This window comes from Heterocephalus glaber, unplaced genomic scaffold, assembly GCF_053883595.1.
Source record: "Heterocephalus glaber isolate CG9 unplaced genomic scaffold, H.glaber_assembly_v1.0 deba00000546, whole genome shotgun sequence".
Classification (NCBI taxonomy): Eukaryota; Metazoa; Chordata; class Mammalia; order Rodentia; family Bathyergidae; genus Heterocephalus; species Heterocephalus glaber.
In genome coordinates, this window is record NW_028258147.1 from 27,590,801 (window position 1) to 27,617,575 (window position 26,775).

The following is a 26,775-nucleotide window of genomic DNA, read 5'->3' on the forward strand; positions in this document are numbered from 1 at the left end:
AACAAAAGAGAATAAGAAAAATGAAATTGTAAAAATGAGAGAACAAAAAACACCAAATTTAGGGTAACATAAATGGTAAATGATGTGGTTTTATAATTAACTACTTTGCCTAATTTACTGACAATTTTCACATTTTAAATTTTCTTCATTAATTTTAATTATAATTGTGACTTACTTCATTATTCAAAATACATGGCTAGAAAGAATAGTTTGGATTTGACAAAGATAAGTACTTCGATGCACGAAAAGATGAGGCTTTTTCCAATTATCAGAATTCTACATTCTATTTTTAAATATTTTTCTAGGATTTTGTGTTTTTATTCTAAATATCAATTTTTCTCTTTCTGAAGTTAAAAATTTAAAGATCCCAAGCCCAAAAGTATTATGGAGGAAAAATAACTATTAAGATAATAGAAATAAGAAAGATTACCATAAAATATATAAAACTCAGTTTTCATGTATAAAATATCTAATTTAAGATATATTATATAAATTATCCCATTCCTAATAGCTATGAAATATAAAATATTTTAAAATAAAAATTTTTAAATACAAGTCCTCATATGAATAAAGCTATAAAACTTTGAATGATATGCAATAATAATACTTGACTAAATAGAGAATCATTCTTGAAGAGGACTATAAATACATAACATAGAAAGGACAGTAACAGTTTCAGTAAAATCTCCAGAGCTTTTATTGTTCATAATGTGGTAATGTATTTTAAAGTAATACTAGAAAGAAATATAATAAGAACCACTAGGTAAGTTTTGAAAAACATGAGAGTGAAATTGTGTCCTATGTGCTACTAAAGTTTTAAAAATCTAAATTAATTAAAATCAATGACACAGAAAACTGAGAAATGGATCTTACAATATAAACGGATTTGGTGCATCCAATTCATGTTAACAAAATTCTTCTGAGTGCTCATATGTCTAGAAGGAAAGTAAATGGATACAAGCAGTTTGGCAATATATAACAAGAACTTTTGCTGGGCATACCCTTTAATTCCAGAACTCTAGAAAGCTGAGGCAGGAGAGTTGCAAGTTTAAGTCTAGCCTAGGCAACAGCAATTTTGAGGAGGGGGAGGGGAATAGGGAGGAGGAGGAGGAGGAAGAGGAGGAGGAGGAGGGGCTGAGGATGCAGCTGAATGTGAAGGCCCTGGATTAAATCACCAGTGCCAAAAACAAAACAAACAAACAAACAAAAACTTTGAAGAGCTTATCTTTAAACCAGTAAACCCACTCACTTCTAGGATTTATTCTCAAGAATGATTAGAAATTTTAGTATTAAAACATGTTTATAATAGGTGTATTTCTAACAGTAAAACCTGGTAAGAGAGAAATTGATGAATTACTTATGGTATATCCATACAAAGGAACATTATATAGCCATTAACATTTGGTTTAAAAGTTATTAATGTCTGGGTGTGATGTCATACATTTGTAATCTCAGCTACTGAGGAGGCTGAGGCAAGTGGATCTCCAGTTTGAGCCCAACCTGGGCAACTCAGTGTGAACTTATCTCAAAATAAAAAAAAAAAAAATTAAAAAGGGCTGGGGATACAGCTCAGTGCCATCTGAATTTCATCACCAGTACTACAAAAATACAAAATTTTTATGTACAGTTTTGTACCACATAATGACATTTTATCCAGTGAGAGACTGTGTATGACAGTGATTCCATAATGTTATAATGGAGCTGAAAAATGCCTATTGCTCAGTGACACTGCAGCCATTGTAACATCATAGTGCACTGCATTACCCACTTATTTGCGGTGGTTCTGGTGTAAACAAATCTTCTGTGCTGTTAGCTGTATAAAACTACAACACATACAATTACGCACAGTAAATAATACTTGATAATGATAATAAATGATTCAGTTATTGGTTTGTGTATTTTCCTATGATACTCTGATGCTTTTTCTGATTATTGTAGAGTGTACTCCTTCTACTTATAAAAGTGTACTATAAAACAGTATGCCATGTTATACCTATAGCAGTCTCATATAGCTCGTGATTACTGGATGTCTTCATTGCATAATTTTCTCTTGCATTTGATTTAATCTCAACCTGCTTTATTCATCTTGGCCCTAGAAGAAAGAAGCTATGAGAGAGTGAGAGTGAGAGATTATATAGTACCATATAGCACAGGTATGCAGTTGGCTATACAACTTAGGTTTATGTGAGTACACTACTTTGTGATGTTTTCACAATAACAAAATTGCTTAATGATGCATTTCTCAGAACATATCCCTGTCACTCTATGCATGACTGTATATTCACACAATATTACATAACAATGAGAACACTAGACTACAAATGTGTAGACCAATATGGAAAAATTACAAAGAAGCCAGTCATACAAAGGTACATACTGTATGATTCCATTTATATATGTTTCATATACATTAAAAAGCTCTGCTATAAGAACAGTGAAAATTGCTTTAGAAGTTGAGAAAAGGGTAAACTGGGAGGAGATTATATGAGTCTATAATTGAATCAATATATAAGGGACTGCACAGTTTCAGGTATCAAATATGATCAGTTCATGCACATTTTGTGAAGACATCATCACAACAAACATAATTTCATAGTGAATATATCTATAACCCTCAAAAGTTTCCTTGTGCTACTATGAAATCCGTTCCTTTTCCTCACACCCTAATTTCTCAAGAAACCACTTTGCCTTCCAGATTTTTACATAAATAAAACCATGCAGCATATCCTTTTATTCCTCCTGGTAAAAACCTAGGAATACAATGCATGAGTCATATGAAAGATATATGTTTACCTTTTTAAAAAACTAAACTTCCACAATGGCAGCACCATTTACCTTCCCGCTATCAATCTATCCAAGTCCAGATTCCTCTATATCCCCATGAACATTTAGGATGGACAATCGTTGCAATTTTAGCCATTCCAGTGAAGATAGTGGTACCTCATCATGGTATAACTTCACTTATCCCTAACAGCAAATAATGTTGAGCATCTTTCATATCATTTGTCATTCATACATCTTCTTTGATTGTCTATTCAAATATTTTGTCCACTGTTTATTTTCTTATTATTGAGTTTCAAGAATTCTTTTTACTTGGATACAAGCCTTTTATCAGATATACTTTGTGAATATGGTTTCCTAATCTTAGGTTTTTTTCATTTTTTTAACAATATCTTTCAACAAATACATTTTATTTTATTTTGATGACCAATTTAATAATTTTTCTATTACGAAGCATATTTTTATGTTTCATCAGAGAAATCTTGGTTTAACTGAAGGTCACAAAGAATTTTTCCTACACTTTAATTTTTCAGGTTTAAAACTTTAGATATTATCTTTAGAGCTATCATTTAATTTCTGTTAAGTTTTGTCATATATGAGCCATGTACTTAATCCTAAGGAATATTTATTCAGAGAGGCTAAGGGGAGGAAAGCAGAAAAACAGTTATGACAGTTAGAAGACAGCAAGAAGCACACTGACACACAGAAACCAAAGAGAGAGGGCTTCAGTTAGAGGACAGTTTAGGATGTCAAAGCACACAGAGACCAACATAAGCAAACAGAATAGGGCTCCTTGGATTTAACCAAGAGGCCAGTAATGGCCTGTGAGACACAAATACCAAAACAAGACAGAAGCCAGATTGAAATGCATCAATAAATGGACAGCGCTGATAGGGAGAGCTCAAACCACTCTAGAAAATTCTGGCAATGAAGATGAAAGAAACACATATGACAGTGAACTCAAAGGGGGCTTCGTGACTATGAAGATGGAATAGATAGAGATTAAAAGACAAGAGAAAGGCATGAAACACTTGATAATGCAAGGTTGGAGATGAGCTAGCATGAGAAGGTGTGAGGAACACAGTTGATCTTTGCAAGGAGGAGGGAGAAAGTCTGAAGGAAATTGCTTGAAGAATGAGACATTTTGCGATCATACGCAGGCAAACTTAAAGGCCTTGCCCAATTTTCCTGGCAAAGTTAGGGAGGAATTTATCTATTGAGTGTAAGAAAGAAGGGCCTGGGGCTGGAGCTTGAGAAGGGTGAAAGCATTTGGAACTAGTACTGTGGAAAGTGGTGAGCTGGCATCAAATAGACATAAATTAGGGGATTATCAAGTTTTGCAGTACTCATGGATGAAGAATCTGCATTTGTAAAATTTGGTATTTGCTGCATTCCCTTTCCTTGGGTACTGAGAGTTCCCCCAAAGGATGCAAATGGATCCAATGCTTCCATAACTATACAGTACTTAACTACCTCACAATACTTTTACTTCTCATGCTTTCTCCCATTTTTTAAAGATGCACAACCTGTTTGGTACGTAGAACAGGTTCTACTCCACACAAGAAAAAACAGTAACTGAAAAAATTGCTTTCCCAGAGTCTTCAGCTAGCTAGGACTTGAATCCAGATCTTTTTTTTTTTTTTTTGGTACCAGGGATTATAACTCGGGTGCTTGCGCTTGTGGAGCAGGTGGCAGAACCACTGAACTAAATCCCTAGCCCTACATCTTTTGATTTTAATGCCAATAATTAGAATTTCTGGTAAATGCCCTCAATGAATTAGGTTGCTTTCTATCTTGAATGCTTCTCATTGTTGGTCTTACCTTAAAATTTGGCCCCAGGCCCTTCCTTAATTGTTATTCTACCTTTCCAATTCACCACTCTGCTCTGTTCACCTTGCTAAGCAACTTTTCCATGCTCTACAGATACAGGTACCTGCAGGGAAGTCATAGAACAGCATGAAAAGCTGCAGAGATGTTTGGAAATGAAGCAGAGTTTGGTGCACATCAGGACTTATTTGCTAACAGAAAAAGAACCAATTATCAAGTTGCAGTCATGGTTTGCCATTTAGAATGAACTCAGGACTGATTCTCAGTGTTTCCTTAGGGTCTGGTGTGGTAAGGAAAGACAAAAGGAATCAGAAGGAAAAAAATAAAGAAAGAAAAGAAAAGCAGCCAGAGAGCTAGAAGGAAATGGTATCCAGGACTGTTCTCAAAAACAATCCAATGTAGAGACCTTCTCTTACAGTGCCACCTGGGTAAGGGGTGTAACACTGGCTCTAGCCAGAGCATTTATGCAGAAACTCCCCACTCAAATCCTCCCTTCATCCAACTTTCCAAATTTTCCTAACTGAAACAAAGCCTAAGAGTTTCCTCTAGAAAATCACTGATCGATGATAAAGTCTTAGAGCAAACCTGAAACTGGCATTTATTGTGCCTAAGATTAAAAAAAAAAGTTTCAAGATAATCAGTATAAAAATTTAAAATAGATGAATGTGTAATACAAATCTTTGCTATTTGTGAACACACCAATTTAAAAAAATTCAGCTCCCTCTGACCTTGAAACAGTTATTTTGCTACTGTAGACTGTGATGCAAATTAAGGCATTTCTATTCTTATTTCAAAGTCTGCTGGATAAAATAATCATTTGCTTTTCAAAGTCAATTGACAGCCCCATGTTGTACATTTAACTACAAGTTAACACTTCTTCAGCTTATTTCATTATTATTTAACTAATTCATTTTAAAATTCATGAAGAAAAATTTAAGTTTTCACTTCTCATAGTGTCTGGTCCCAAAAACATAATATTCTAACACTTTTATAAAGTGGATCTCAAAAAGCAGCATCCTATTTTTTCTGTAAAAGATCACTAATTTTTTTCAATGCATTAACAAATATGACTCTGTAATTCTTTATTTTCAAAGTAGATTGCTCACAAACTAAATCATCTTAAAGCCCATACTTTTCAGTTTGCACTTGTTACACAATTACTCTGCAGCACAGCATCAAATGTTTCTTGTGGCTAAATGATATTGTGAAATAGAAAAATCTTGCAAACCAGAATTACAGTGATATCTCTACTTTTAAGCATTAAAGAAAAGAATAAATAAATTTAAGGTGAAATCCCTTCTTTAAAAAGAGGCTTTTTGTTATATTTAATCCACTTTCACACAGTTTTTCTTAATTACAGTACAGCTGTCTGGTAAGGCACAACTAACCACTTCCATCATGAAAACAAACTGTACCCCACCATCTAAAGTTCTCAATTAAAAAGCAAATGTTTTTGTGAGCCCAGAGAAAACGGGTGCAGCTGCTCCATTTCACGAGGCAGGCACCTCTACTCCATTCAGCTGTGAAGAATGGTGGTGACTGTAAATTGTTCTTCCTGATCGGTTCTACAATAAAAACAAACCACACTACTTTCAATTTTTCAAAGCCATTTTTTTAAGCCTCCAGTACACTGGAAACAAGAGTTGTGTTCTTCTGATTCATGGCCTTTGATTTCTACATAAACGTCCCTGTATGTGTGTCAAAACAGGTCCCTGCAGGATACTCACAGACTGTATACATTAACTTACCAGATGTACCAGTAGATAGAAAAGCCATCGGCCTACCTTTTAAAGCAAGATACTATTTAACAGCTTAAACTGCCTGTGACTAAAGGATGACTGCAAAGAACATACTGTATGTGGAGAAGCATTAGGTAGTTCAGGAGAAAACTTCAGCATGCTCACAAAAAGTGCAACAAGTGGTTTTGAACGTGTGTTTAACAGTCTCTGTTAAAATCCAGAGTAACAAATTAAGATCAAGGCACACATCTGCATTTTGCAACTGAAACACATGAAATCCATTAACAGCTAAAGTGATTGACACAATTTGTTAAGAAACATTTAAATGTTCCCAAGGACATTTTATTGAAACACATACTCATCAATTTTAAAATGTTGGAGCATGCCTCCCCTATAGTTGTATGAATATATAACTTATTTATTTACAAACATGAAGCACAAAAACTGAACAAAAAAAGCAAGAACAGTACTAAAAACTATATAGTTTCCCCAGGGACATTTGTTTACAGGCTCCTTCACAGCTTCCTCTTCCTCTAACCCCTTTGTTATTTCCCAGGACTAGTCTCTTACTGTATCTCTAGGGAATTCTCCAGGACTATGTAAGTCAGGATACACCAAGACGTCTTTGATTGAGAAAGGTATTTCTCAAGAACATTTTCCTTGAGCTACACACACTCCACATTCCATACTCTCTCCTACCAAATGCTCACTTGATTTCTTCCAATTGGAAGGAGCAGTTCACCTCAACACTTCCAAAAGTGTTTTGTCTTCTCCATAAAACATTTGTTTCTTTCTATACACCCTCTCTCAATTCACAGGATTTACCATAGACTTCTCCTTCAACTCGTATCTATTCAAATTCTGTCTGGCTAATTATCCCAAAGGTCTCTCAAACTTGCCTCCTCTTTTCCATCACCACCACCTTCATTCAAAACCCTCCTAACTGGTCTTTTCCCTCTAATTTCTGCCTTCCTTGACTCTCTCCTCAACATACTATCCAAAGTAAATACTCAGATCACCTACCTCACCTAAATAAGGAAAAATGGGCGATATCTTGAGGAAAAAGAAACATTAAAAATCGTTTTTAGGATGGGAAAGATTTGAATATGTTTATGAGCTGAAAGAACCTAAGGTAAGAGAGAAGTGAGAGAACACAGGTGTTACAATTTGGATCTGGAATGTGCCCCACAGGCTCATGTTTTCTATGCAGGGATGTACAGAGGTGGGGATTCTGGGAAGTGATTGGATCTTTAGGCCTCTGACTTCACCCATGGGTTAATGTATTCACAGGTTCATAGAGTGATGTGCTACTGGAAGGTGATGGAAAGCCAACACAGAAACTGGCATCCACAAATGGGCTCATTGCTATTACTCTACCTTGTCATGTGGTTTAGCAGACTTTGGCACCAGTTTTCAGGAGAAGTTTGGGATAGTCTGGAGATGCAGGTAGAGATGCCCTAGATTGAATGGGATCATCTGGGTTTAATGGGAAAACCTTGTGTGAGCTCAGAAATCCAGAATGATGACAGCACCAAGGATGGTAAAGACTTTGCTCATGAAGTTTCAGATGGGAACAAGGACTATACTGACAAATAGACTACAGGCCATTCATGTCACACTCTGGCAAAGAACTTGTCCATGGCTCTGAGACTGTATGAGGGTGAGTTTAAAGGTAACAGACTGATTAATTCTGGCAGAGGAAATGTCTAGGCAGCATCATTTTCAGGTGATGGCTGCTCTTAGCCAGATTTACAACCAGAATCGGGAGCAAAATAGCAGCAAGATTTGAAAACCTTTCAGAAAAGCAGTGTTTACAAATGTAGTTGAAGAGAATATGGTTGCTCAATGGGCCTTGATTAGATTAGCCCTATTAAAAAGAAGTCAAGTGTTCTGCACCAGGAGCGCAAAAAGGTGCTTGGGGGCATCTCAGGAATTGGCCAGACCTACTCATCTTAGGTTCCTGGGTATAAAAGTGCAAAGTATTTTGAAAGACTTTGCTTCGAGGAGACAACTCTTAAAGGGAGCCTTGTTACCAAGAGGCTGCCTAAGAAGTTGTTTCCCCAGGATTTGTTTCACAGTGCTGAGCCATTCAGGCACTAAGAGAGCACTACAGCTGTGGTCCAAGTAGGCCCAGCTACTACTCAAACAGGTGGCAGACCTTGGGATCATCCATATGATGCTGGTTTTGCATGCATGCAGAATGCAAAAGTTGTGAGGACACAGAAGTTTACATTCAATTTTAAAGGAAAGCTAGGAGGCCAGGCCACAGGTGGCAAGGTGCCTACATACAGCTCCTGTGAAGGTAATGCATGAAGCTGAAAGAGTGAAGCATAAGCTGCAATTAGAGACTCAGGAAGTTAGAGATGCCAGGAAAGCTCCAAGCAATGATAGCCAGCTCAAAAGAGATACCTTGTAGGTTACAGCTAGTAAGGGCATAGGAGTGGGGTTCCACAAGACCTTTGGAATTCACACCTTGCTACCACATGCCCCTGGTGCTGCCCATGGAACTGCAAGATTTAGTGTATGCCCCACTGAGTTTCTGTCTTGCTTTGGTCCTATCCTTTCTTGGGATCCTTCCATTCATTACTTTTTGAATGGGAATGTTTACCTTGTGGCTGTCATACCATTGTATGTTGGAATTATGTAACTTGCTTTTAGAATTTTACAAGGACTCAAAGCTAAGAGTTGCTTTAAATTCAAGAAGAGATTTTGAACTTTGACTTTTGAGCAATTCTCGACTGTTAAGCGTATAGGGGTTCTTGGAGATGAACTGAATACATTTTTCATTGTAAGATGGACATGAGCTTTTGGGGGCCCAGGGTGGAACGTTATAGTTTAGATCCAGAATGCCCTCAAAGGCTTATGTGTTAAGAGTTTGGTCCTCAGTGCAGCACTCACTCTTCAGAGATTGGACTTTTAGGAAGTGAGTGGATCATGAGGCCATTGGCCTCATCAGTGGATTAATCCATTCATGCAGTAATCTGGTAGCCTATTGAGAGGTAAAGCTGACTAACAGGGCAGGTAGAAGAGCCCTATGGGAGAGGTCAGCTGTGAAAAAGATGGGGACAAACTTTCCTCTGAGGCAGAAAAACAGACTCTAGGGACAGACTATGAGTCAATGAGCTGAGCACAAAGTAGGTACTCTATATGACTTGACTGAGAAAGAGACTATATGCTATGCAGCAAAAACCCATCCTGTGAGTGAAACAGTTTCTCAAAACATGAAGAAGGTATAGTAGTGCTTTGTCCTCTCCCCACACAGTATGCAATACATGTGGCTTTTTCCCCCTTTCTTTTCTTCTTTTTGTGGTCCTGAAGATTGAACCCAGGGCCTCTCACACGTTAGGCAAGCACTCCCACTCCAGCACTGAGTCACATCCATGTATATTATTCCCGAAGTTCTTGTTTCTATAACTAATTCAACCGCAAACTTAAAATGTGATCCTCTAAATATCTCCATAACTTAAAAAAAAAACATGAAGAGCACTTGTTTTTGAGTTTTTGTTTTTTTTTTTTATGAAAGTTAAAGCCACTGAGGCTCCTAAATTAACAAGATTTAAAGAGTTTCCACTGAAGGTTCCTATCTCTAGAACTACTTCCCTTACTATGTTATCCTGAAAGACAAAGGAGTATCTGAGCCTTATTTGACTGGTATGCTGAAATCACAAATTATAGACACACAAAAGCTACACTTCTGGACACATGAATGAAAGGGGACATCTGGTCTTGATGTTTCTGCTCCTCCATTCAGAAATCCCCAATCCACTGGTTCTTTTACCCATTATTCATTCACACCCCAATCATTTCTATCCGATACTGCATTAGTCAATCATTAATTCAACAAACATTTCCCAATATGTTATAGATATTAAGAAAAATACAAAAATGAATAAAATGACAAACTTGCAATCTAGGAAATGAGAAAAACATGTATAACACTATTAAATAGAACACAGTAATTGCCATGATGCAGGTATAAATAAGTTTTTTAATTCATTCAACAATTATAGAACAACTAATATAGACCTGAACTTTTTTTTTTTAGCATACAGAGGATTCAGCAATAAAAGAAATAGAAAAAACAGTAATAAAAATATCATCAATGAGGAATGTAATTGATGAGCAAATGAGCAAACAAAATAAAGCAGACACACTGAAGGCAGCAACTCCTCCAGACTGAGTCCTCAAGCTTTGTTACAGAAGCTCACACCAGCTGAACCTTAGAGGATGAGCAGAAATGCTTGGGCAGAGAAGGAGGATGGTCCCGGGAAGCAGTCCACACCAACAATGTGTGAGAGAACTGGGCAGATACCAAGATACCTTCTATTAGACCTAGAAAGGAGAGAAGAAATCTTCCTCAAACATGAGGTTGGGAAAACTGTGCTTGTTCTCAACATGGAAAAGCAAAGGTACTTTTCTGTTTCCAGTGTTTTCCAGAGTTATAGAAAAATAAAAATTGGTAGGCAATGAGTTTGACTAAATTTTCACTTTAAATCTGATAAGTCAGCCAGGAAAGTAGGAATAAAGATACAAATTTAAAAATTAAAATTTAAGAAAACAAATAAGTACATAACTATAGTTAAGAGCCAAAACAAATGGATTTCCAGGCTACTATCTGTTGGAATTACAATTTTTAAAAACATAATTCTAAGGATAGTTATGAAAAGGGGAAAAAAATCACAATTGGAAAAGTCAGTATGTCCCCTTTCATACTGAGACTATAATATGTGTGTGACACAAATATTTACATATCTAAGACAAAGCAAATTACTAGAACATGAAAAAGCAAGAAGGCATAGATTTAAATATGAGAGTAGCATAGCCCAGAGCCCAGGAGACAGATCACTAAGGGTCTCACTTCAGCCTTGCCTATGAAGAATGCTATAACCTGGGTTACTTGGTCTCAGCTTCTTCCTTCTATCTAGCTGGCTATTTATTTTTTTTGGTGCTCGGAATAGAATCCAGGGCCTAGTGCATGCTCAGCAAAGGCTCAATCACTGTGCTGTTATCTCTGGCCCTTCAGCTTCTTTCTATGTAATATGAAGGCATAATAATAGTACTAACTACCTCAAGGAATTATTTTGTGGGTTAAACTAGTAAATACATGTAAAGGTCTCAATAATGGTACTTGACCTCTAATGTCTTAATAATCGTACTTGACCTCTAATGAGTGGTAGTGGTTTTTGTTGCTATTATGACCTGGAGCTGAGGGCTGAAGAATCCAGATTAGCCCCTGAGGCTCTCCTGAAAAAATGTTGTTAAACTGTGTGAAAATTCTACTTTTAGCTACTAATACTCTAGAGTTGAAACCTAAAATAAATATGCCTTGCAATGCAGATAGTTTAATCCTAATTTTGGCTAAGAGTTTAATTTCTTGGAAGGTTCACTATTCACAATAAATACTAGCAACGAGCTCTGAAGCCACACACATTCATTCCATCTTTTTAGGGTAAAAGAATTTTAAAAGACAGGACTGGAAACACCTGTATATATTTCTCCAGACCGGAGGTTCCCTGAAAGTAGAATAAGCAAAAATGCCTACATAATCTACTGGAATACAAGCTCCTAGGCAAAATGGTTCTGTGAATGCAAGGATTTCTGTCATGTTCACCAGTGCATCACCAATATCTAGACCTATGCCTGGAACATGACAGGATCTTCTAAAATAATGATTTTTAAAATCAACTGTCTATGTCTTCCATAAATGATTAAATGCACATTTGCAGAAAATTCATATATATACAAATGTATAGATATGATTTTTTAAAAAGGGAATGCTAGGTAAATTTTTAAAACAATCACACCTACAAGCTTTAGATGAAGTACTGAGTTTACCCTAAACATTAGCCAACTCACAATATAAGAAGGGGACAATTTAAGCACCTTGAGAAACAGTTGATTGTCTAAAGATGGTTGTGTTTTAGTCAAAGCAGCACCTGCACCATTTAGAAGAATAACTTTAACAAAAAGCAGTTGTGAATATATAAATTATAAGGCCCTGGGGTTCTTTTATTATGAGAGTAACAGCAGTGGTTTCTGGACTTGCAGCTGCTATACTATTTCTAAACTACATGAAGCCCTATATCATTCACAACAAAGTTTGAAACCTGAGGTAGTATCAGTTAATTAATCAGATAGACTTTAATGTTAAACAGTAAAAGTTCTACTTTCAAATACAAATTGTTGGCCTGCAGATATAAATAACAAACAATGCCACTGGGCATGCCTAGGATAAGCAATACCTTGTAGTAAAACATATTCTGGAAAATTGAATCAACTATATATGTACTGTGGCTAAAAAACAGACAAGTAAGTTTTGCTGCTTATTTGCAAGATTGTTATAATTTTACTAAAGTAAGAAAACTGCTAAGTTTGGGTTCTAACTGCCACATTTGAATTCTAATGTAAGAGCTGTATTAGGCACATTTCTGTTGCTGGGACACCATATCCAACACCCACAACTTAAAGGAGGACAAATTTGTTTCAGCTCATGGATTTAGTGGGTTCAGTCCATGGTAAGCTGGGTCCAAGGCAGAAAGGGCATGGCAAAAGTGTATCATAGATGTAAACTGATCACCTAATGGCAGCCAGGAAGCAGAGAGAAAAGGGAAGGTGTGGGAGGGAGATATACCCTCCAACAAGACACTTTCAATGACGATCTTTTCCAACTAGGCCCCCACCTCCTAACAGCACAGTCAGCCAGGAACTCATCAATGATCAATCCACTGATGAGTATAGCATCCCCATGGGCTAATCACCTTCCAAAAGCCCCACCTGAACACATGAGGCATTGGGAGACATTCTAAATCTACACCATAACAGAGTCTATTTAAAATAAATAGCCAGAAGGCTAAATCTGACTAAAATGATTATTCCATTAATAGCATAACATGCAACTGAGAATAACTGTGTTCTACCATACCATTTATTTTATATATTAGGACTACTTCCCTGGCTAAGAATTTAATAAATATTTCAAAAAGTATCCCAAAGATACTAAAAAGAGGAAGTTACTATTTCTAAAGTTTTGAGTACAATTGTATTTTAAAAGCTTCAGATATGCATGTGCTGATGTACCTACCAGCCCTCTTCTCTCCTCTCTTTATCAAACTCATCATTCCTCAACCAAATCTGCAGTCATTCATATTAACCTTTATTCCCTCCCACAAGTACCCAGTGCTCTGCAGCACTCTTCCTCACCAAGTTCTTATCCCCTCACCTGTTAGGTTAAACACCCGCAGTGTACACCATGTCTTGACTTCCACTGTTAATTGTCTAATGGTCTGCCCTCTCGGCTGACTGAAAGCCATGTGGCTAGGGCTCTTACCTGCTCACCACACTAGATCCCTAGACCCTAGCACAGTGTTTAACATAGACTGGGAGTTCAATAAGCATTTATTAAACATATGGATTTCACACCAGCCAAATTTATTGCCGATAAGACTATTTTTAAGGCCAAAGGCAATACCTCATTCATAATCCTCAGTGTAGGCCTAACAGGACACAGAGATGGAACAAAAGAAATGACTGATGGGCCAATAAATTAAATAATTTATGATCCAAAAAGTTTCTAATTTTATTTATATATTAATTGGTACATTTTACGTATACATTTACATTCCTCATTGAGTGCTTGTACCTGAACATGCTGTATCTTAGATCTTATTTTTTCCCCCATTACCTGTGCACTCTTCACCCCTTCCACACTTCTCTATTTACATAGACTTTGTTTCCATGTTTTTTTTCTTTCTCATAATTTTTCCTTTCCTTTCTTCCCTTTCCCCTTCCCCTCCCGCCACCCCTCCACCTTTGGACCTTTTCCTATTTCAAATTATCAATTATTCATTTTAATCATTTTCATCCTTAATTACACTTTCAGTTTCTCACACTAGAGAAACTGTTGGTATTTACACGTGTGTCCTATTTATTTCACTTAAGAGTATGGCCTCAATATGGATCCACTTAGCTATAAATGACTCTAGTTTCTCATTCTTAAAGGCTGAGTAGTACTCCATTTTATAAAAAACCCACATTTTCTTTATCCAGTTTCTAGTTGATGGGCACTTGGGTTGTTTCCAAACTTAGCTATTACAAACTGTGCTGCTATGAACATGGGTGCACATATATCGCTGTGGTATGATTCTTTTAATTCTTTGGGGAAGATACCCAGTAGGGGAATAGCTGGGTCAAATGGGACCTCTAGTACTAGTTCTTTGAGGTATCTCCATACTGATTTCCACAGTGGTTGCACCAGTCTGCACTCCCACCAACAATGGAGGAGGGTTCCATTTTCTCTATACCCCCGCCAGCATTTGTTATTGGTTGATTTCTTGAGAGCAGCCATTCTTTGTGGGGTGAGGTGGAATCTCAGTGTTGTTTTCTTCTGCATCTCTTGAATGACCAGTGATGTTGAACAGTTTTTCATATATTTATTTGCTGTTTTTACTTCTTTGTCTGAGAAATGTCTGTTCATTTCAGATGCCCATTTTTGAATTGGGTCTTTGAATTTGAGGGGTCTAATTTTTTTCAATTCTTTATATATCCTAGATAGTAGACCTCTGTCTGAGTTACAGCTGCTAAAAATTTCTTCCCATATTGTAGGCTGTCTCTTAGCTCTGTTGGTAGTTTCTCTTGCAGTGCAGAAGCTTTTTAATAAGATGAGATCCCAGTTGTCGATTCTTTGTGTTAGCTCCTGTGCTACTGAAGTTTTTTTCATAAAGTCTTTTCCTATGCCAACGTCATTGAGAGTTCTACCTAACTTATCTTCCAGCAAGTTTACAAACAGTTTCTAATTTTAAAAGACAAATTTTAGGGATTTAATATTGTTATGGTTTGGACCTGAAATTTCCTCCAAAGTCTCACGTGTGTTTAAGTTTTAGTCTGTGATGCAGCAATAGTCAGAGGTGGGGCATTTGAGAAGACCTCATCAATGTATTACTACACAGATGGATTTATAACTGAAGAGGAATGGGGGAAGCAGGTCACTGGGGACCTCCCCTGTAAGGCAACAGAGTCAAGTGACCACAGAATACAACCTCAGAAACAGTGAGCAAAAATATATCTTTCCTCCTTCAAGGTGATTCTGTCAGGTATTTTGTCACAGCAATGGAAAGCTAACACAATTATTAAGCTACAAAAATTATTAAGTATGAATAATATAGTTAATTTCCTTTTCATAAGATTTTCAATAAGGAGCTAACAAAATATAAATTTAATCTAAATTAGAACTTTTTGTAAGTTATTAGTAATTTCTGAGACAATAGCATGATTTTATTAAATATTACTATTAAGCACTGCAATACTATAGAAATAAAAGAAATATTTTGAGAGAAACATTCCATGACTAGATTAGGAAATTGGCTACAGGTAGAAAAGAGACAAATATATAACAAAGTAGAAAGTAGTAAGACTCAAGGTATGAGCAAAGGTTAAAAGAATTCAGGATTTTGATCAGTGAAAATGTTCTCCTTACTGACATAAATGGAAAGCTGTGTATTGTTGGATTTGTGAAAGGAACACTAGGAATAGGACTTCAATAATTTACGTATAAGAAGCTAAAGCATTAGATTTATCTGTTCTTAAAAGGAAAAGGAAGAATGATATTAAGAATTAGAGCAAAGAGGTGTCATAAGTATTAAGTAGTGACAGCTGAAGTACAAATATGATCAGAGCTAAAACAGGATTGTAGGTATATAAAGGGAAGGAAGTACTTTCAAAAGAAACAGGAGGCCAGTAGTAGAGATAAAAGGTAGAGCGTCAAAGAAATTTTAGAAGCGTAGATCAAACAAGGTGCTAAGAAAAAGGGCAGTGTACTCTGACAAAGATATCTAAATGGTTCCTGATTATATTTACTGAAATGCAGAGTGTAAACCATGTGGAGGAGTAATCAACCTGACCAGTGTAGACAACAGGAGAAATGATCTTATTGTTAAAATACGCTGCTTCCAATCAATTCTGGCACTGTTACCTAATGGGGTTCTTCATGAAGTTCAAATTTACTTTGAGTAATCAAGCTCATAACTGCCTTAAGATGTTCTTTCACAATCTGCATAATTAACCTAGATATTGAGAACTGCCCATGAAAGAGTTCATCTTGCTCCTATCCGCCATGATTCTCGGCTTACAAATTTGTTTTCCAACAAATTGGTTACATTTGTTATATACCTTCATATTGCTTCAGTTCTTACCAAAGAGAACAGATTTTACTTTTTAAAATCTTTTTCATTAGGGCAATTTTTCCCTATTGTAAGCACTGTAATTTTTTTTCTTCCCTCTCACCTTCCTTTCCTCCCACCTTCCTTCCCTCCCTCCCAGTCATCCTTCATTACTCCAACCTTCCTTTCCTTCTTTTCTGGTGGGGAGGGTGGGTGCTGGAGATCAACACTATGCAAGCTGCTCTATCACTGAGCTACATCGCTATCGCTAAGGACTGTAATTTCTATTTTCCAAATTACTTAAAATATTGATAGCTACTGATTTTGGAAATTTTGAGGCTAGTATAAGACAATTGTGATCTTAATACTGAGAATCTATAAGAGATTTCTACTTTTTTAATGACTTTGCATTAATGACCCCCCCCTCCCCAAATGGCAAATGCCCTTTATGCCTGCCATATCCCATTGCAACCTCATATCTACTTTGCTGTCTAATATTACCTTGGCTCCTTTTCAATATTACTAAGCTTATTCTCCAGCTGAATATCTATTTCAGATTGCTTGCTCTGTGAGGCACTGGCTTGCATTTTCTTAAGCTGAATCTCACTATTTCTTGGATACTTCTAAACCTTTTTAGGTATTATGTGACACTTTTTTACTTTACTAGTTGAGATGATTCTCAATTTACTATAATGTGTAAAACTAGGTAACACAGCTCATTTCTAATTTTAGATTTTAATGAAAATGCAAAGGAAAACCTGGTGATGCAAAGAAGCTATATTTTACCTCAGTAAAAAATGATTTTTTCAGTAAAATTATATATCATCACTGACCTATGGGTCATTAAACTTCAATTACTTGTACATATCATCACTCTAATAACTTTATGATTTTAAACAAAAATTGAAATAATGTTTCAGTATCATTTACTTGTATGTAATATATATATACTCAGTTCAATTTCACTCATTTATTGAGATTAAGATAGGGGCTAGGCATTTAGCTCAGTGATTCCGTCACCTGCCTTGCAAGCACAAGGTCCCAAGTTTGATCCCCAGTACCAAAAAAAAAGAGATTAAGTTAATACAGAAGTAATGATTATTTAAAAAGAAGTGGGATTTTAATTTAAATTTCTTAAATATATTTTAATTTTAAAAATTCAAATGTCTTTGATTCTCAAAAACTATAAAATAAAGTCATTGGGTTTAATTAAATGAAAGCAACTTTAAATATCAGTGATTCAAAGTCAAAATTTTAAATATCACCTAATTGTATTTATGAGAATTATGTATTTTTTCCTATTGGGCTGTTTATGACTTTTATTTCCTGTGCTCAAAATATATTTTGTTTTTTGGGGTTTTTTTTTTTTTTTGGTACTGGGGATCGAACTCAGGTCCTTGCGCTTGCGAGGCAGGCGGCAGATCCACTGAGCTAAATCCCCGGCCCTTCAAAATATATTTTAAAATAAATTTGTCCAGAAAATTTTAGGATATTTATTTCCTCAACACTGACTTTACATAAACATAAAACTTCTGTTTATATGCTTGCTTACTTAGTATTGCTCTCTTTTGATAGTGCCAGCTTAAAAGCCTTTTAAAAATCAAATCTAAAACTAATGTTATTCAATGCATTTTACACTGAATTCTGTTCAATCTTAATGTGCTTTTGACTCAAAAAACCTTTGAAGAAAACATTCTAATCCAACCTAGGCATGTTAAGAGTTAAACACATGCAATTTAGGAAACAAATCCAGCAAGCCCATGTATGTGGCTCTGTCTACTGTGCTGTTTACACAGGGAATCCTGGCTCTGTCTGCACTACATTACCACCCTTGTCATCACCTGCCCTGGAGCAGTTACATATGTGTTCATTTCTCCCACTAAGCAAGTCTCTCCTGAAAGGCAGAAGCAAACCGAAACCTTTGTGTATTCCTGCAGCTTCCCACAGCACTTTGCACAAAGCAGCCACACAATAAATGCTTGTCAAATTATCAGAAGAAGAAAGTTCTTGAGTTTGTCTGGATACACAAGCCCCATGAAAAATGAAAGGAAAGGTAACTGACATAAATGAGTGATGGTTGTAAAAATGTCAGCAAGTAACCTCGGGTGAAAATATTTAAATGCAATGTGACCTAACCAGTCACTAATGTACTTGAACAAGATTCAAAATATAAAATTAAAGGGCTGGGGATTTAGCTCAGTGGTTTTGCCGCCTGCTGCCCAAGCACAAGGACCTGAGTTCGATCCCCGGTACCAAAAAAAAAAAAATATATATATATATGTGTGTGTGTGTGTGTGTGTGTGTGTGTGTGTGTGTGTGTGTGTGTATGAAGTTTTTTTTAAAGTTCCTTTTCATTCTTCCCCAAGTTAAAACCTGAGAACACTGCATTATTTTGAAAATATTTTCTGAATGAGACACACACATATGACACAGCCAGAGTAAATAATTTATTCTTTTGGTGTGGCCACTTTTGAACAATGATGAACAGATTAACAGTACAGGATTTCTCCAATAAAGAGGCACTCACTGTGTAGAAAATATCTTCTAAAACAAGGAATTCTATTTAGGATAGTTTTCTACATTCTAAATTCTGGCACACCCTTAAGTCTCCAGCTGCCTATAAGTCAGTCTTCTGAGAAACCTGAAACTGCTCTTTCAAAGGCAACACAACTCAAGTTAATGTAGGCTTGCTTGCTGAGCACCTAATGTATGAAAAACAAAAAATAAAACAAACAAACAAAACACCCAAGAATGGAAGCTGAGGGAAACAGGGCCCACAAAGAGATCAAAAAGCAATGTTCACTGAAGGAAAAGATACCAGGACAGATGGAACACAAAAGAGGATTGGTCAACATTCTCAGATATCACAAAGGGCAGAAAGCTGAGATTCTAGAAGAAAAGAGAGATTACTGAGTAAATGCAAATCACTGGGATGAATAAACAAAACAACAAACTTCTTGAAAGTTCTATGTTTAGAATGATTGTTTTGTGAGCCTAAAAATAGGTTCCAGTTCTATTAATGTTACTACCAGCTTCCCCACTGTCCAGAATTGGAATTTCTTCCTTTCTCCTTTGATAACAAATGTAATCATCTATCAAGTTCTGTCACTAACAACAAGGTAGAACAAATTATGCACTACATATGGTGCCACACGTGAGGGGAGAAGCATTCACAACATAGATGTGTATACAATATTTATTTTAACAATTTTCCAGCAGATGGCAGTCGAGTGTCTCACTCTAATAAAATATAAATATTACAACAATTTTCTAACAGCTGGAAATAAAATGTCATAAAGAGGTACCTTTTTAAATTCATAGAATTCCCTGAGTGGATTTGTAGTGGCCCTGCTATAGTGTTTTACACCAATTTTCTAGTCTTCATACTGGTTGCAGCCATTACAAACCAGAATCATGTAATATCTTACAATAGCTTCCAAAGTGATCCCTCAATTTCTCCACATTTCAGTCTATCCCATAAACATTTGGAAAAAAATTCCTAAAGATAGTTCCATCATTTTAAGTTCTCTTTGCAAAAAGTCTTCAGTGGCTCTATGTTGTACAATTTCTTCAACTTCACATTCAAGGCCCTTCATACCATTTCCTTAACCTTCTCTTTTAATCTAGTCTTTTATTATTCCCCAAAAATGTCCTACCCAATCCTAAACTAATTACTTTCTATTTTAATATGTCCTGTCCTTCTCTACCTTGCTATCTTTATTCAAGTCATTTTCTCTGTCCAGAATTCTCATCAATCTTCCTGCCAGGAGTTCTAAATTACCTTTAGTAACATAGTCTGAGGTTTTAGATGATTGAATAATGTCATCTGCAACCATCCAAGCTACCTTTTTTGGCTTTGGTTAGTGTTAGAACTATCTCTTGGCTATAACTCACAACTTGACTATTTTTGTTATACTTCAAAGTCTGTGGGTGAGAAATTCAGACAGAGCTGAGTGCTTCTCTTCCATGAGGTGAAGAGAGAGGCTGCTCTGGGTACTGGTATTTATCTAACAGGTCTAGAGGGCCAAGACAAATTCACTCAAATGGGCAGAGTAGCTACAAGGTTGAGCTCAGCTAGGACTGTAAGCCAAATCTGTACAGGCCATATACACATGGCTTCTATAGCATGATGGCCTCAAGCTGGCTGGACTTCTTAAATGATGGCTCTGTGTTGCAAGAGGGAGTGTTCCAGTGAACAGGGCAGCAGCTGTGTGGCCTTCTCTGACCTTTGTAAGCCTCAGTCTCTGCCATATACTCCACTGACTGATACAGTTTACAGCCTGTCTAGATTCAAGAGAAGGGGATACAGATGCCACTTTCTAATGGGAGAGTATCAAACAGTATGTAATCACATTTTAACAATGAAACAATTGGGAGTACAAAAAGTAGAAGGGGGACAGTAGGGGAGACTTTTACCCAGAAAGTTCTAAGCCACTTATTGTTCTCCCAATGTGTCACTGTCATACTTTTTCCTCTTCCATATCTTTGTTCAATCTGTTTAACTGTGTTAGAAAGCTCCTCTATTCCTCTGACTGCCTTACAAGAATGACTGATTGTCATAGACCTTTAGGATCTTCAGTCTTTAAGGCCTAACTTTAATTCCCCTTCCTCCCAGAATCCTATTCAAGTCCTTCCAGTCAAGTTAAAAGTCTTATTGCTTCAGATTCCCTAGTAATTTTTCTTCATTAGAACATTTTTCCTATTCATATCTTACTCATTAGGGTCACAATTATGTAAGAAGCAAAAAAGAAAGACAAAGAGAACAATAGAATGCTGAGAGCCTGTGACCTTGTAAATTCTCTTTCAAGTTTAAAAAGGACACAAAATGTTTGATGTGACTAGAACACTTGTGGAATCAAGTAAAGGAACTGAGTACTGTGTCTGGCTGATATCAGATGAAGCTGACCCAGCACATAGACAACATGAATTATGTGTATAATTACATTTATTCCAAATTATTAGCATTTATAATTATGATAGATTCCAGAAAAGATTAACAAAATTGGAGGAATAAGGTTTAGTGTCTTGTGTCACACGTAATGAACATTTCAAATATTGCCTATATTTATGTCCTTAAAATGTTCAAAATGGAACTTTTCCTTGTAAGAGTTCAATCTATATTTTGCACAAATACTGATGAGGCACACTAATGGGACTGTGAAGTTGTAGTGACAATAAAATCCAATAAGTCACACCATTTAGTTTAAGAAGCCATATAAAAAATTGCAATTTTGAGCTAGAAAAAAATCAAGTTCAATCTTACAGCAATGAAAAACCTGGGGTCCACAGAAAGTGACTAGCCCCTTTCATTAATTTCCTGTATAAAAACAAAACAAAATCAAAGCTCTGAATATCTGTGAAGCAAAAAATGCACAGAAATATCCGTGGCAGTATCATCTATAATAGTGCAGTAACAGAGAGACAGAGAAAGTCAGAGAAGAGATAAAGAAATGTAATATATTATAATATACAAATAAATACTCCAGCAATAATAATTAATGAACTAGAGCTCAAATATTAACATGGGTGAATTTTAAAAATACAATATTAAATAAAGAAAGCAAATTACAGCAGAATATAAAAAATGACAGCACATATGAAATTTTAAAACAAGCAAAGCAATATTATATATAGCTTGGAACTACACATATATTTAAATCACATATAAATAAATCATATGCCAGACACTTCCCTGAACTTCTGTATTTCTATTTTAGAGTGCTTTTGGATATACCCCTCTCACACACATACTCTAAATGGACCTTAGCCCTGGCATAGACTCTGGAATGCTGGCAGCAGTAGAACCAGCAGCATAATGAAGATGTAGTGAGCACATACCATGGACCCCCTCTCATTGATAGATTCAAGCTTTATTTTCATTCTCTATTTCATCTATGTGACAACTCTCCAAGGTAAGAATACTATCATGTTCATTTCAGAGAGGCTAATAGAATTGTCAAGGCCACTCAGCTAGCAAGTGGTGAAGCTTGGATTCTAATCCTAGCTAGACACGTAATCAATCTTTGTCTGCCTATACAAAATTAGAGTTGCCAATATCTGTAAATGAGTTATCATCTTCAAAAAAGTTACCTCTTTTATATCTGGCTTAAAACTTGTTTAAAGCATCTTTCTCTTGATAATTTAAATATTTTCCCTCTAAAATACAACACAAAGAGCTTGATTTTATGGATTATTGACTTACAAAACCACCTGTACTATGTTCACATGGTTGTCTAGGTTTAAAAGTGAATACAAATAATAACAGAAGCAATTCCAAGAAGAATCTGTCTTTCAAGGGAGAAGATTAGATGGAAACATTCTTAAAAATAAAAAAGGAACACCATCTGGAATAATTTTATTTTCTCAAATCTTGGATAACTCATAGTGGATAGCAATGTCAAAATAAAGGAGCAGAGAGAGTCCTAAAACTCAAAAACCTCAAGATCTCATAATCCAAGAGGATACCTTGAATGCATAAGGTGACTGATAGTTGCTTATGAACAAATATGCTCTCCAGATTTTTCTCCTTTTACTAATCACTAACATATTTACATCTTCCTCCCCGCCTCCCTCCCTCCCTCCTTCCCATTCCTCCCTTCTTCCCTCCCTCCTTCTCTTTCTTCCCTTTCCTTCTTTTTCTCTCCTCCTTCCCTTACTTCCTTTTTCTTTCTTTCTCCTCTTCTCTTCATCCCTCCCTCTTCTCCTCCCTCCTCTCCTTTGCTCCTTTCTTCCCTCCCTTCCCTTCTTTTATGTATTCCAGGGCTATTCTACCACTAAGCTACAACCTCAACCCTTTGTGTATGTATGTGTATGTGTATATGTATATTGGGGGGGCGGGTACTGGGGATCAAACTCAGGACCTTGTGCTTGCGAGGCAGGCAGTGAAACCACTGAGCTAAATCCCTGGCCCCCTTTGTATATTTTTATCTTGAGGTAGGGTCTCATTAAGTTTCCCAGGTGGAAGTCAAACTTGCTGTCCTCCTGCCTTGGCCTCCCATGGTACATCCTGGGACTACAAGAATGTGCCACCATGCCCAGCTACATTATCCCTTCATAAAAGTAGTAACAATCTCATGAAGACAGGCAAAATCCCACTCATTTAAAACAATAGAAAGCCTGAAGCATATTAATTCACCACAAAACACATAAACATGCATGAGTTCCATCAAACTGATCCTTTCCTCCAGAGTAAGCAGGTACAACATGCCATGGCAATACCTTGGAATCTCAGGAAAACTCTCAACATCATCAAAGCCAGAGGTCCTTAATCTTGGCTGCACAGTAGAATCAACTGGAAACTTTAAAGGGATTCCAAGATGACTATAAGCTAAATGTGATTTGTAAAACAGTAAAAGTGTCTAGAAGATTTCATATGAAATGGAACTATTTTCTTGACATTGGAGCAAGAAAAGATTATTTACATGGGACCCAGAAAGTGCTAACCAGAAGGGGAAAAGATTGATAATTTTAATTTAAAAATATTTATCAAAAGACACCCTGGAAGAGTGAAAGCGCACAGTGTGGGAGACAACAGTGACAACACTGTCACAGAACAGTGGTTTGGCTTGGAGCTGCTGTTAGCCATTTGCACAGCAGCCACACTGAAGGTGGTGCTTACACACAAAGGTGGTGGTCGGAAGTGCAAGGGAAAAGATACCCCGCTGCTAGAGCCTTAAAGCAGGCCATGTCTGAAGCTCAGCCCAACAGTTGTTTGGTTATATGAACCAACGGATTTAAGCCAAGAGAAGTTATATTTTCTGTCAGTTTCTTCATCAATAATCTCAAATGATACCCAGTTCAGACTCACTTCAATTCTCCACTTCTCTAAAGAAGCTTCTTTTTGGTCACTCTACCAGGCTAAAACCCACAAGCCCTCATTTCTGGTATCATTCAAATCTCAATCTAAAAAGTCATAGTAACTCCAAACTGGAGTTGTTACTTGCCTGGTCTCACACATAAAAGGCTATCTTTTCATTTCCCAGTAACTGTCTTCATCCTGTGAGGTCCTCCTTCACACTAACCTCAGCTTAACATTTCCTGCTTCTCTGCCATCACTACGTGTTCCTTTCTTCCTGCTTAATCCTCCTTGATTTCCTTAGTCTTCCCATCCCAGAACACAAAGTCCTAATAAACACTACTTACTAAAAGCTGCTTGGTTCAATTATTAATCCACCACATTTATTCAGAGGTGAATTTGTGCCCATTCATATATGTATAAGTATCACCAAATAATACAGGACCTCTAAAATTTCACATTATTAAATTTTATTTTAAATAGATCCAAGAAGTTTTCCACTGCACACACAGATACTTAGCCAATACATTTTAGTTATCATTGTTTAAATTTAAAAATAATTTCCTATCTTATACCACTCCGATTTTTTAAAAATATCTTAAATTGTTCTGCAAAATTCTACCATTAATCTGATTAGAAACCACTGTGGAGTAGGTCTACAATTCAAAAGTCTTTTCCTTAACCTGGAATAGACGGGACTGTAGTGAGAGGCACAGGAAGGGGACAAACAAATTTTTCTCCTTTTTGCATACTGATTAAAAAGGAAGTGACACCAGATGTGAAAGGAAAAATTTAGACTCTTAAATTCTGAAATTTAACCTAGCAGCAAAGAAGCAGCACATTCTTATGGCATGGTACACTTCTCCCATAACACCATTTCCTCCTTTCAGTGCACTTGGATTATAGAGGGCCTGTGTTGTCTTTCAGCTCTGGTTAAGAAGGTCAATATTATTGCTATTGGCAACAAAAAAATAGGATGAATTTAAAAGGTCTGGTGATTGTCAGATAAATGAGAAACTAAAGGAGATTTTAAATTTTGTAAAAGACTTAACTTTACCACTAATATTTCTGGACATTTTTTAAAACAATGAGTTCCTGTATCTACTCTCCACATTACGAATAAACAAGATGTCCACCCTAATCTTAAGTGATCAGAATACACCAGTGAGAGAACAGAATGTCAGGCCTTAAGTGTGATTTAGGATTTAACTTTGAGTAGATGTGAGGCTACTGTGGAGTTTTGAACACAGAAATGACATGATGTTATTTATACATTAAAAAAAATTACTTCAGCAGCTATGTAAAGACTGTATAAAGAGAATAGAATATTATGCAGCTAATAGATGAATGAGATAAATCATAAATTGTTATGGAAAAATGTATAGACCACACAGCTAAGCTAAAAAGCTAAGATAGAGAACAGTACATGCACAGTATTACCCTGTTTGTGGAAAAAATATATACACATACACAAGCACAATTACAGCTTGTATCTAGATGTCCCCTCAAGATCTTGTATCTAGATGTTCCCTCTAGATCGCCCCTGCAATCATAAGTGGGGCTTTTGGAAGTGGCTGGATTGAGTGTATGTGAGGCTGGGATCAATCATGTGATGCTGGGATTGATTCACGGTGCAATGCTAAAATTAAGGCTCCCTCACCCCAGGTGTGAATTCTACTTGCCATAAGGATGGGTAGCCTGGACAGAAAGTGGGTCCCTCCTTCTTACTGGTCGCCTGCTGCTTGCTTCCTCATTACTTCACTGCTTCTCTTCCCTCCTGCCTCCTGTCTGACATGGACTATATCTCCTCTGTGATGCTGCTCTGCCATGCTGCCCTGACTTGGAGCCAGCCATTTATGAACTGAAACCTCTACAAACTGTGAGCAAAAATAAACTATTCCTCCTATAACTGTGGATATTGGGTATTTTGTCTCAGCAATGAGAAAAGTAACTAAGACACACACACATGCTACTTTGCTGATCTGTGGATGTCACAAAATCTATAGCTAAAAAAGTAAATTCACATACTCAAGTTATTTTAAATACACAAAAATTTTTAAAAAATATTTTTAAAAATTTTAAGAATTAAAATTAAATTTTAATGAAATTGAATAAAGTTTAAAATTTAGAACCTTAGTCGTGTTTCAAGTGCTCTATAACCTCATGTGACTGGTAGATATCTTATTGAACAAAGGAGATCTAAAAAACTGCAGAAAATACATAAAGTTGTTTTCTTCTGGGGCTTAAAATTGAAGGTGAAAGTTCTTTTTATTTTAATGTCTTCTGGAATATATATGCCATTGAAAAGCATTAATGGGCCAGGGATTTAGCTCAGTGGTTCCACTGCCTGCTTTGTAAGCACATGGTCCCGAGTTCAATCCCTGGAACGGGAGAAAAAAAAAAAGTTAACTACAGACAAGGTTGGATCTAGGTTGTAAGGGGTCTGAACATTATGTACCTTTTAAAGAAGGAGAACATA

The 26,775-nt window shown here is 36.4% G+C and overlaps 1 protein-coding gene across 2 annotated transcripts in view; it reads right to left on the reverse strand.

Moving 5' to 3' along the window:
* Window positions 1-26,775, reverse strand: part of Umad1 (UBAP1-MVB12-associated (UMA) domain containing 1) — a 237,611-nt gene that overhangs the window by 87,144 nt on the left and 123,692 nt on the right. The window lies entirely within an intron of this gene.